The sequence below is a fragment of the Lutjanus erythropterus genome, chromosome 17, assembly GCF_056507025.1.
Source record: "Lutjanus erythropterus isolate fLutEry1 chromosome 17, fLutEry1.hap2, whole genome shotgun sequence".
NCBI classification, from domain to species: Eukaryota; Metazoa; Chordata; class Actinopteri; order Lutjaniformes; family Lutjanidae; genus Lutjanus; species Lutjanus erythropterus.
Window position 1 is genome coordinate 4,772,968 of NC_139333.1, and position 12,461 is coordinate 4,785,428.

At 40.0% G+C, this 12,461-nt stretch overlaps 1 long non-coding RNA gene across 2 annotated transcripts in view; it reads left to right on the plus strand.

Moving 5' to 3' along the window:
- The first annotated feature begins 274 nt into the window (after positions 1-274).
- LOC146311565 (uncharacterized) overlaps positions 275-12,461 on the plus strand; it is an 80,119-nt gene continuing 67,932 nt past the window's right edge. For both annotated transcript variants that reach the window (XR_014772195.1, XR_014772194.1), the window contains exon 1: positions 275-468. This is a non-coding gene — a long non-coding RNA (uncharacterized LOC146311565). The remainder of the gene's footprint in view (positions 469-12,461) is intronic.

Genomic DNA, 12,461 nt, shown 5'->3' on the forward strand with positions numbered 1-12,461 from the left:
GTATGGATACTCAAGGTTCCATGTAAAAGTCTTTCCCCAATTATGATCAAAAAGAGTAATTTTCTCAATGACTTAAAGTATTGTGCTGGTTGCCATGTGATTATGTCTTGTCTTTCCCTGTTGGTGTGTTATCACCAATATTCTAAGAGGCATTGAGCTCTTTCCATTGATAGTGGCAGCAGCAGCAGGAAGGAAGTCACTGTCAGATGAGCATCATGCAAAGCAGCGTGGTGCCAGGCCGTGTGCTTTGCATGCTGCACAGTTGGATATGGGAGCAGGCAGCAGTGGGTGTGAGGACGCTCGCCTCTCTCCTCAGGGTAATTACTGTACAGGAAATTGGACGTAAAATGTTTGAATAATCACGTATCTGAGGTGAGTTATGGACGGAGCCTACAGTAGTGAAGTGAATTAAAACAAGTGAATCCAATTACTGTTTATGGAAAGCAGCTGGCTGAGCAGCACATGTCGGTGAGTGAAACTATGAGACTAATGTTGAGCTTTCTGCTTGTCTGTAAAACATGCTGGCTATTTGACTCCTTCATCTGTGCACGAATACGGACTGACAAGCCAAAAGACTTTAGAAAAACCTTGGAGCCGTGTGTTGTGTTTCAGTGGTGGACTCGGGCTCTCTGAGGCACAGGGGCAAAAAGTATAAAAAGGGCACCAGCTGTAGTCGTGGGGAACCAGTACAGCGAAAGTCATGATGCACTTTATTATGTTTGGTCCACTGGAAGAAGAAAAGGTATTTTATCAGGTTTTGTTCACCGGAGAGCACTTTAGAGGACACTTTCTCATATTCTATCTATACAAAGTGTACTTTTGAAGGCACTTTATCCTGTTTTGTCCACTCGAAGGGCACTTCAGAGAGCAGTTTATCACGTTTTGTCCACTCAAAGGGCACCTAAGAGGGCACTTTATCGCATTTTGTCAAAACAAAGGGCAATTTATCACATTTGTCCACATGAAGGGCACTTTTATTACATCTTGCACTATGGAGGGGCACTTTATTACATTTTGTCCATTTGAAGGACACACCAGAGGGCATTTTATCATTTTTTGGAGGGCACTTTAGAGGACACTCTCATGTTTTATTTGCATGAAGGGTACTTTAGAAGGCACTTTATCATGTTTTGTCCACACAAAGGGCCCTTTAAATGGAACTGTATCACATTTTTTCCACTTGAAGGGCACTTTAGAGGGCACTTTATTACATTTTGTCCACTCAAAGGGCACTTTATCATATTTTGTCTACATGAAGGGCACTTTATAGGGCACTTTACCATGTTTTGTCCACTCAAAGTGTACTTGATTATGTTTTGTCCACTTGAAAGTAACTCTAGAAGACACTTTAAAGGGCACTTTATCATGGTTTTTCCACTTGAAGGGAACTTTAGAGGGCACTTGATCACGTTTTGGCCACTTGAAGGGCAATCTAGAGAGCACCTTATCACATTTTGTCCACTCAAATGGCACTTTTATTACATTTTAGCCTCTGGAGGGGCACTTTAGAGGGCACTTTATAATGTTTTGTCCTCTTGAAGGACACTGTAGAGGGGACTCCACCTGAAGGGCACTCTACAGGGCATTTTATCATCCTAACATCCTAGTGGGCGCTTTATCCCTTTTTGCCCACTGAAAAGGCACTCTAGAGGACACTTGATCACATTAGTTTGGACACTGGGCAACTAGAGGGTATTTATCATGTTTTATTTACCATAGGGGCACTTACCCTGTGTTTTTGCTAACATGGGGACACCCTTGCCCCCTCCTTGAGTCCACCAGTGTTGTTTGGTAGAAATTGTAGTATTATAGTCCTACATTTCAAAGACTGAAGTCAATTTTATTTCTTTTTTTGTCCTGTTAACTCACGCTCCATGAGGGTATTCTGATGTCATAACAACGATAACTCGCCTCTATGGATTTACAGAAAAACAAGGTTAGTGTTTGCTTACAGTCGTGTACAAACCCTCTTATCCGTGTGTTTATTTACGTACACTGAATCAATTCATCTGTGATACAGCCAACAGTCATGTACTGGATAAGCTTTCGTTTCAAAACATTTGGATTTAATTATCATGGGGATATGATATCCAAACAATCTGGTTTCTTCCATTAATAACATGATTGCGGCATGGCAGTGCGAGCTAAGGCCGCGGCGTTTTCATATATTTTTGTGGATTTGGAACTTGTTTACTTACTATTATGGGCATGAGGCAAAAGCCAATTTAGAGTAATGATACAGTTTACGTTTTGGAGTTTTAAAAGATCTGTGTGAGGAAGTGTCCCGGTTCCACAGCCTGCAGTATCCCGACTGAAAAACAAACAGTACCCGTGTGACTTTTCCACAATAAAAGAATTCTCACTTGCTGCGTTCGGCCTCTTGCAGGTCAGCGCCGTCGACATGAGGAAAAGGAAGCGGGCCAAAGGCTTTTGTGTAACTGATAACTGAAGCAGTGTACATTGAGGAAACGTAAGCAGTGTGTTACTTTTCAGATAAAGCACTACAGAGCATGATGGTCTATTTATAGGCATTAACCCTGGTGCAAAGAGAAGTGTTTTTCTCCTCCTCCAGATTACAGTTCAGGGCAGCAGGGTTGGGAGCTGTGCTCACTTTGGCACCTGATTTCGATTGAGTCTTTTTATGAAAATGCACATGCGTTTTAGTCACATTTTAGCGATTTGATTATTTTTGGTGTCTGGTTTTAGTCAACCAAAGCTGCATTTTTGTTGTGCATTTTCAGTTTTATTATTCCAACTGTCATGACCATGGTTACAGGTGTTATTCTGGTCCATTGTGAGGTCAATGTTGAGTCAGTTATTATTCCCATCAATGGCTGTTTCAACAGACCTGCTTTCTCACTCTCATTTGTGCAGCCACATGTCCACTGCAGAACAGCCTGTTCATTGTATTCAGTAAAACAGCCTGACAGAGCAGTTCAAATACTGGGTAACATTAAAGGAAAACTGCGGTTTATTATCACTTTGTCTTTATTCTCATAACTTTATTGTTTTAAAGTCAGGGATTGTTGGCACCATTAAGGGTGTGCTATCTTTCTCTTTCACTTCCAAAGTGGCAGCTAATCTGGCAAAACCGTTTATTGCTTATTTACAGCCTTTCATTGGTTCTATGTTTGGCATCTTTATCCAGCCTGTTCTCACTCCCAGCGTGTCAAATACAGCAGCTTGGTCAGCGCCGTTACACTTCAAACTATGACACTGTAGATAAACCTCTAGCAAAATTTCTGGAGGTGTCCCTCTTTTTATGCACCTTCGAAATCAGGTGACGTGGCATTAAGAGCAAGAAGTCAGGAGGAGGTGGAGTGGATGGGTCCTCTGCAGCGGCCGCCAGTTCGACTCCCCCATGTGGCACTTTGCTGCACATCATCCCATCTCTCTACCCCCTTTGCTGTGATATCTTCAGCTGTCCTTGTCAAATAAAGGCAAAAAGGCCAAAATAATATTAAAAAAGATGCAAAACATTCCTTTTGTAATAATAATTTTAGGGAACATGTATATACACATGCCCCAAGCAACGCTTCAAGGATACGCGGTTACGGACAATGAATGAATGAATGTATATATACATTGGCACCGACTTGAGTTGACCACTGAGGGAGCAAAAAATATCGGCCTATATAATGTTAAGGTGTGATGAAGTGAGAGGTAGGGATTAATATTTTCCTGAAAATGACACATGTTGAGCACATGACCACTTCAGTCTATTATTTGGTGGTATTAATAATTATCAATGAAGCAGAAGAACATCATTTCAACATTAATCAACATTATAATGAATATGATGTAAACTGTTCAGGCTGTGTGCAGCTTGACCTTCGCTGCAGCTATTTGCGGGGATGAAATGCCAAGTTCAGCCTGTGATCTGTCACCGTCTGACTGAACAACCTCATGGAAATCATATTTTACAATTCTACACATTTTAAACTAATGAAATTTATTAAAACAAGTCATCTGATGTTTTTAAAGTCGTGCTATTGAGCTGAAACAGATTCCACGTTCTGTTCACGTTCAGCAGCTGCTGCTGAGCGCAGCAGACGGCTCCCACTGTGCACACTTCAGTGTTCAAGTTAATGATCAGTGAAAGCTAAAAAGTGCAATTCTAAAAAAGTTCTCTCTCACTTGGTGTGAGGCTTTGGATGGATTCTTCTGGTGATTTTGGCATCTTTCTTCAGTGAGGAGCGCTTTTTGTTACAGCCAACTGAGGAGGGTAAATCCATCGGATGCTGCAGTATTTCACCCAGATGTCTTTTGGATCAAGTATGAATTCAGTGTTCTTGAAACTTTAGGCTTTCACTTGAAATTTTGTCTGATATTTCAAATGTCCCAACAAACCTCAATCCAGCGGATTTTATCCCTCCAGCGCAGCGCACAATTTACATCTCCACTGTTTAATAATTTGAAGTTTTACCACACAAAGCTGGTCAGAGGGTGGAGACAAGTTAATGTGTTAAGTGCATTAATGATCAGAGGTGTTGTTAACTAATTACTTAAAGCATTCAGTGTGGTCAGCCGGTGACATATTTGGACAACAGAACACACACTACCCCGCATGATTTTTCCTGCTTTGCCTCAAAACTTGGAGGTTGCTGCACCTCCCGACCTCAACTTTAAGGATGCCCCCCCCCCCCCACATGGTGCCTGTGTATATATGCAAAAATGTGCAGTATATCAGTATTCAGTATTTCAAGCAAATAAGAGACTTTGATGGGTAGATAAATAGTAGAACAAAAACACAGTTGGCCTGATACTAAAGAGCATTAAAAAAAAAAGTTGCCAAATCGTCCATCTTCCTCATAGTTTTTCATTCTTCAACAAAAATGGTAAAACATTTCATCATAGCTTTCATTTTATATAGTTACTTCTAAATTCAGTTTTCATCTTATTTATTTCATGCTGTCATTTTGTGGCAACACCAGTTGGCAGTGTGTACCGTGTGTACATGCTTTATGTACAGAACGTGTGTATTTGTGTGTTTGCTTGCCTGTAATTTCAGTAGGACTCCCAGTGGCTGAACCATTCTCCAGGGGGTTTGGCTGTTAGATTTAGTGCCTGTGAACTCCTCTCAGCTGAAGTAACAATATTGTTATGCCGCATGTTTCTATAGAGGAGACCTGTGGGACACTTTATTTAGGGCCAAAATCCCTGAGCTTGTTCATTTGAACTTTTTATATCTGAGGAAAGGCCACTAGCTGTTAGGTTCTTCTTTCCTCTCATGTTGTGACCTACTGTAGATAAAAGCATGCAGCAGTCACAGTGTCGAGTTTCACATTCAAATGTCAGGAGACAAATCATTTAAATAGGCTGCGTACATTGTCAGTTGTTAGGGCTTAGCTTGAGTGCTGTGCTCGTATTTCAAAGAGCTCTCTCCTCTAAACTGGGTTTGATAATCAGCATCTACTGGCTGACCTGCCATTAAAAGGTTATACCACAGATTGATCCTGCTGGTCACTTTAACCTGCTAATTTTGTCATCTTGTTTACTTCACCAGTGATTTTTAATGGTACCTTACATTAAGGATTGTGTTTTGACCTGCTGGTGTTTTGTATCAGCCGCTCCGTGCCAAAAAGCCCTACAGTGTGTCCTGTTATCTGCCTCTGATAACACTCTCTCTTTGGTTTCCCTCAAGACACACTTGTATTCATTTAACACTCACATGTGTTGATGTTTCCTCTCTTTTTCCTCTAAGTCCGGTGCATTAGTCTGCCAGTGTGTGGCTCAGCTGTATATTGAGGTAAAGATAAGGAGAACCTGACTGCTGTTTCAGTATGATCAGCATGCAAACAACATGGTAATGATATATGGGTTATGAGTGTAGTTAGTATTGTGGGCAGACTCTGATGATGATGGAAATCAATACATTCAAATTAAAACTTGTTCACTAGAACAAGAATTTTACATGACTTTGAGTCATTGTTCCTCTGGAAAAGTGTTGAACCAGCTGGTACAGTATGCAGATCATTGTGTTGTGAAGGAAAGTTTGCACAAAATCCACTGTATATGAATCTTTTATAGTCTTTCAACCTGTATCTTTAGCCTTATCTTTCTCACTGACCTCTATTGGTGTCTTACATGGGAACCAGACAAACCTGCAAGCGTTTTATTTGCTCTGGAAGAATTCAGACAGATTTCCACCTCTCCTTGATGTAATATTTTTTTCCCCAGGATTATGAAGGCATGACCTGCCCTACACTCAACCGACAAAGCTAATGAGTACTACTCAATCAAGGTTAGAGTAGGGCATGACTTTGCCATGCTGGGAAAAAAGTGGGGTCCTGGATCTCTTTGGGCCAATCACAACCACTTATCTAATATGATAAAAAACAGTTTTATAGAAATGTACAACATGACAGCTCTCCAAAAGCAAGGCTCAAATATCTTGATTGCCCCCTGGTGGCTGGTTGCAGTATAGGTCATAAACCTCATCCCCTCCATGTTAACAGATAGGACATTGGCCAAACTAAAAAATCTTGTCAAATACATTTTTCACAAAGATGGTTTCTGCTACTTTAGGTAGTTCTTATTATTCTGATGTATATTTAAAGGGATAGTTCATCCAAAAATGAAAATTCTGTCATCATCTATTCATCCTCATGCCGATTGAAGGTCGAATTTAGTTTTTTAGTCCACAAAACACTGCTGGAGTTGCACAGGAAAACAGTGTTGCAGAATCTCCCAAACAGTGGGTACGTAAAAAACAAAAGAATAAAATCATAAAATGCTTCCATGCTGCTCATCTGGTGTAATCCAAGTCTCCTAGAGTCTCAACATTCCAAATTGACTGAAAAAAATGTTATTTCTATCATGTTTTTAGCCTGAATCTTCACTGTAAACCCTTAGCTTAGAGCCATGTTCATGAGCACATTGTCTGAACCAGGTGTTTGTGTTGTGACGGTGTGTAAACAGCATGTCGGGACTTGGATTATACCAGACAACCAGTATGAGGCCATTTTATGTTTTTTTTTCCAGTTGTTTTTTACGTTTTAAAACTGGTCACCATTCACTTCCATTGTTTGGGAGATTCTGCAACACTGTTTTCCTCTGAAACTCCAGCAGTGATTTGCAGACTAACAAAATAAGCACACCCCTTAATTGGCATGAAGGTAAGTAAATAATGACTTAATTTTCATTTTTGGGTGAACTATCCCTCTGAGTGTTAATGTTTCTGATACGTTTGGTGTTAATTAGTTATTTGATGCTATAAAAGTGGGTTTCATGCCATGATTGACAGCTGAGCTCTGTTCATGATTGAATCAGCCGGGTGTACGGAAGAAAAAATCAACACCACAGTCTTTCCAAATTAGCTCCAATAAAAATTGTTGGTATTGAGGTCTGTGGCTTGTCCTCAGTAATGGAGAAACTCAGACACGACTGGAGGTAAGCTCACCATTAAAGATTTATTGCATATGATGCAGAATCTGCATTTAGTTAGTTAAACTGTGGTTAAAGAGGGCTTTAGTGTTTAACACCCTTTATTTCACCTCTCATTGACAGTTCATGCAGCTTAATGCCACCCAGACTGGCTGCATGTTACTGGTCTGCTCATGAATTAGTGCTTGGACGCATGTTAGCACATGTGTCTAATTAGAGTTCCAGTAAACTAAATTGGCACACATTCATCCTACATAATTTGAGCTGCTGAAATGCAGCCTATGGGTTTCCTATGATGTCTAATTACATTGTAAGACACGAGTAATTGCAATAATAAGTAATGTGTTTAGATTATGGAAAAGTCGCTCCAGATGTAAAACATCTGTTTTGATCCTGCGGTCGTGCCTTTGTTACTCTACATGGTATTGTGAGAGCTGCTGTCAAGTTTGTTCACGTCTCAGATGTAAATTTCAGGCTGCATGTGCTAATAGCCACATCTCTCCTCTGCCTTCTGTACATACTGTAAATTCAAAGTGAAGTGAATTGCATTGTCCCATGTAAAGCAGGCAGTTGTTTTGGCAGGTTGGCAGGATGGAGTCGCACAGTAGCATTATTGTGCTGTATAATGGCCATGAGGCTGTTAAAAGAGATGAGGCCTTTAGATCTCTTTCTGAGTCAGCACGTTATCAGTGAACTTTTGCTTTACATGTCTCATATAAAGCAACACATGGAGCGTATAGCTGAGAGAATGCCACCTGACCAGTCAAGTAAAAACATCAGAGGGAATAAAGAATGACCCCCATGATCAACAGCAGGACTGCTAAAGCAAGGAAACAAGAAGGCTGCACTCTAAATGGACATTTAGATCTTCAGCAGGGCCGGTCAAAGGCATTATGGGGCCCTAAGCAGAATTTGATCTGGGGGGCCCCCCACTGCCTATTAACTATTGTTAATGCTGGATCATGTGCACACCTACTGTCAATCTTAAACATCCATTATGAATTTTATTTGTTGTAGCTGTGTTGCTTACGTATGTTCAGTGAGCAAGTCACTATTGTGAAATACACCTGGCACTGCAAGGAACCTTTATTTATAATTTAAGCTAAATAACATTATAATTGATGTTTTTTTTTTATGAACTGGCCCCTGTCCACCTGTTAATTTGCCAAGTGGCATGGGGGCACTGGCCACCTCTGAAATCTAATTAGCCACCCTAAGTGCAACCCATTATCCTGTCCAGTGAGAGGTGGAACCAAGTGTCTGATGAATATTTTTAAATGTGCATTCTTTCCTTTTGCATTTAAACTACCTTTATTTTTTTTTTTACAAAGTTAATTTACTTAAATAATAAATCATAAAAATGAAAGTATATTTCATGATCAAGTATAGAGGTTGAATTTAGAGTTTCACAGCCTGAGGAAAGAGATGCAATAGAGGTACAATTTCTTTTTAAGGACTTCAAGAATAAAGTTTGGAACCACTCTGTTATGCTTTTGATTTGTGGGACTATTTATCTTTTAAAACCTACAAAAGTGAAACTTAAAACATTTTATTTATTTTTAATGACCTCTCACAGCCCACCTGCAGTACCTTCTTGGTCCACCAGCGGGTCGCAGCCCACACTTTAAAGATCACTGCAATATATAGCAGTATCACAAAAAAACAGAGACACATTTCAAGCTTTTTTGGGGCCCCTCTGGTGGCCATGGGGGCCCTAAGCAGGCGCTCCATTCACTAATGCCTTGGGTCGGCTCTGGGTTTCAGCATCTGGACAAAGAGGCAGAGTAATGATATCAAACTAGAGATAATCCACAGCATCCAGCGTCTGACCTGAGCTAAGCTTCTCCAACCTCACAGGTATGTCTTCAGCAATGAGATTTTTGTCCAGGTAATCTTACACGCTATATATGTTTTTGTTTCTCATCGTTGCCATGTCAAAGCATGAAATTAAAGCTCAAATTGTACCCAGGATGAGAGGTACCCCTCTGGAGCCTAATAAGGGCTCCGACCCTCAATTCAAGAGGTCAGATTTTGATGTACCGAATATAAAATTTGGTATGAAGCATCAAAAAGCCCCGCAGATAAAGTTACAGACAAATCCGGCAGGTTAAGCAACACCTTTGCAATCCTTAATGAGTTTATTCTGCTGCTGTGCGCAAAATGGTTTTAAGATGTCATTATGAATTCTTGGAGCGGAATCTGTCTAATACTTTGGTGGGTTTGTGACATGGCTTAAAGGGATTGAGTTCATGAGACGTAATCCATGTTCAGGCCGAGATGCTTTCAACCTTTCATTGAGAGCTCAGCGTTCCCTGACCTTCACATTCATACCTGTGCAAAGCACTCGGTGCTGGTTTGCTTCGACTTCAAAGGCTCATACGTGGATGTGGAGCAATGTTGCTTTAAATATACGCAGTGGATGACAGGATCCTGTTTAGTTTAGGTAATAGATTGGGTGAGCCTGCAGAGTTTATATGAAAAGATCAATACAGTCAGCTACATTTGCTCTCTAATCAATCAGCTTAACTAAGAACAGACACGATTTGTCTAAAGACTTCATAAGTTTGTGAATAAATCAAGCTGTATTTTTGTTATCAAGATCCAGCCACTGATCCTCACAAGACATAAAATATAAAGCTGACACACTAAAATGAAGCCCTTGCAGCTGGCGAGCCGGGACAGGAAAATGGTTTTTGATGATGGATCAGTCAACAGTTCATGTGGTTAGTATTATTCAGAGAATTATTCCAACTATTTGGAATATTTCAATTATGTAACTACAAATTGAAACCTTGGGAAATGGGGATCTGTCCTCGAAATGTGCTGTGCTTTTCTACGTCCTGATTTGAAGTTATAATCCTTCAGATTTTGATTTGGATATCAGATCTCATTTTTGATAACAATGGTCATTGAATGTATATGCATAATGAAACTGTCTCTCTATATAGGCCTAGTAATTGTCATAGTTACAGGTCAGTCTGCCTTTCCTGCTCAAATCTTTAATCTTTAATAATACTATGTTTCCAGGGTCCGATGTTCTCTTTGTACTATCTTTCCAGTGTTCTATGGTCCCAGGGTCCTCTGTTCCCACGTACATATGTAATGTTCTATGACGTACTGTATTTTCATTGTTTGTTGTCAGTAGATGAATTTAAAATGCAGGAAAGGATCGGTACAGATGGAACAGCCGCTGTGAGCTGTGGCAACTCATGGTCCTCTTACTAGTTTTCTCTAGAGCTTTTAACTTCATCTCACCATCCTCTTCAGATACTTAAAGTCTTACTTAAAGAGTATCTAGTTGTATTATGACCTTTTTCTAAGTGAGGCAAGACATAATATTGGGAGGAGTTTGATTTGAATGTTGAAAAGTGGGTGTGTCAGATGTACCATGCTGTTGCTAGCTAATGAATGAACCTTGGCTGTGTGCTGCTAAAAGCTGAAGACTGATTGATGGGTGGATTTCATTGGTTTGTTCAAACCTACATAAGAACATCATATTTTGTTTTACAGGAAGAAAACACTGGATAGATATAAGAATTAAAAAAAGTGACTTTGTTTGTTTTTATAATGCCCAAAATGATTGGGGATGTGATCTAAAAGGGTTAAAAAGACATTTACATGACCTCCTTTTCTGCTGCGCTCCTGACAGTTTGCCTGTCCCAGCGGTCCATACATGTCATTTCAAACTGAACTCCTGGACCTGCATTATTAAATACACTTGTAACCACAGGTGTCACAAAATCAACCAGGAAACACAAATGACCTCGATCAGAATTTCACTCATTTCCTGAGCAGGAAAAAAAAAACTCACTCACCGAAATGCTATTAAGCTGTGAAATGTTTACACTGCCTCAAACCTCTCAGAATGGATTTATCTTTTCAATCTAACAATATGTCCTTCTTTATAATGTGTCTGTTAGCCCTTACAGTGACTTAGAATTAAACAGACAGTGAGGCAGCTTTAAGAGTGACTAAAAGCATATTTGGCATAATGATTAAATGTCTTTTTCTTAACATCAGAGTAGATCAATATGATGATATTGGATTTCCACTACATGCACTTGTAGTCGCAATTGAAAGTGTTTAAAATTTGCCGTCACAGGAATGTGCTCAACCATCTGGCCACAGTTAAATGGACTACACTGATGACTATCACATATGCTGCAAATACATACAATGTTTACAGTAGGATGTGGTGTTTATAGAATGGGTTTTAATTAGGCAGTGTGTTAACCTGAGTTTAGACACTGATCTCACTAATCAGATTTAGACTTTCTATGAAAAGACGGTGACAATCTATTATTTTTTGTTATTTGTCTCTAACTTGGCAGAACACTGCTTACCGTGCCTGATTAGACTTTGGGTGTTGTAATGCAACCTTTGCTGAAGAATGTAATGATCTCACACATCAAGCAGATGTTCTCAATCAATATTTGTTGATGTGAAAGCCCATTAGTTTGCTAATTACATTTGCATAAACATTTCACCATTTCATATTTACGATGCTAAATTGGTTTTCATACAGAGTTTACATACAGTGGCCCTCAAATGCTTACATATGTTTGGTGTAAATACTGTTTGGCCTCAGTGACAATGTATACACATACATATACAGCCAATCACATACTGTATGCATGTGTATTCGTGGCCACACACACATACGCAAACAAAATATCAGCAGCTTGCATTCCGCACCAATGACTTGCACAGAGTAAACAAACATTTTTCTGCCTCTCTGGTGAACCAACAGTGTGGCGTTGCTGTGTGTTTGGTGCAGACCAAGGCTTTATGTAAACAGGTTATTGAACTTTGTTTAATGAAAGGTATGATTTGGATACGTTAAGAGGATTTTTCTGCTCGCAGCCCCGTGCAGTCGCAGTTTAGAGCATCTAAATTGCTGTGGTTTGGCTGGTTGACAGGGGGAGATCCAGATAATTAACTAATTGCTGAGCCTGGCAGGAAAGGACTTGGTGCGGTGAATGCACCCTCTGGCGGCCATACTGGAGGTCCTGATTCATAATAGAATGCAGATATTGATCGGAAACAAACAATTTCACCAAATTAATCCAATCCAT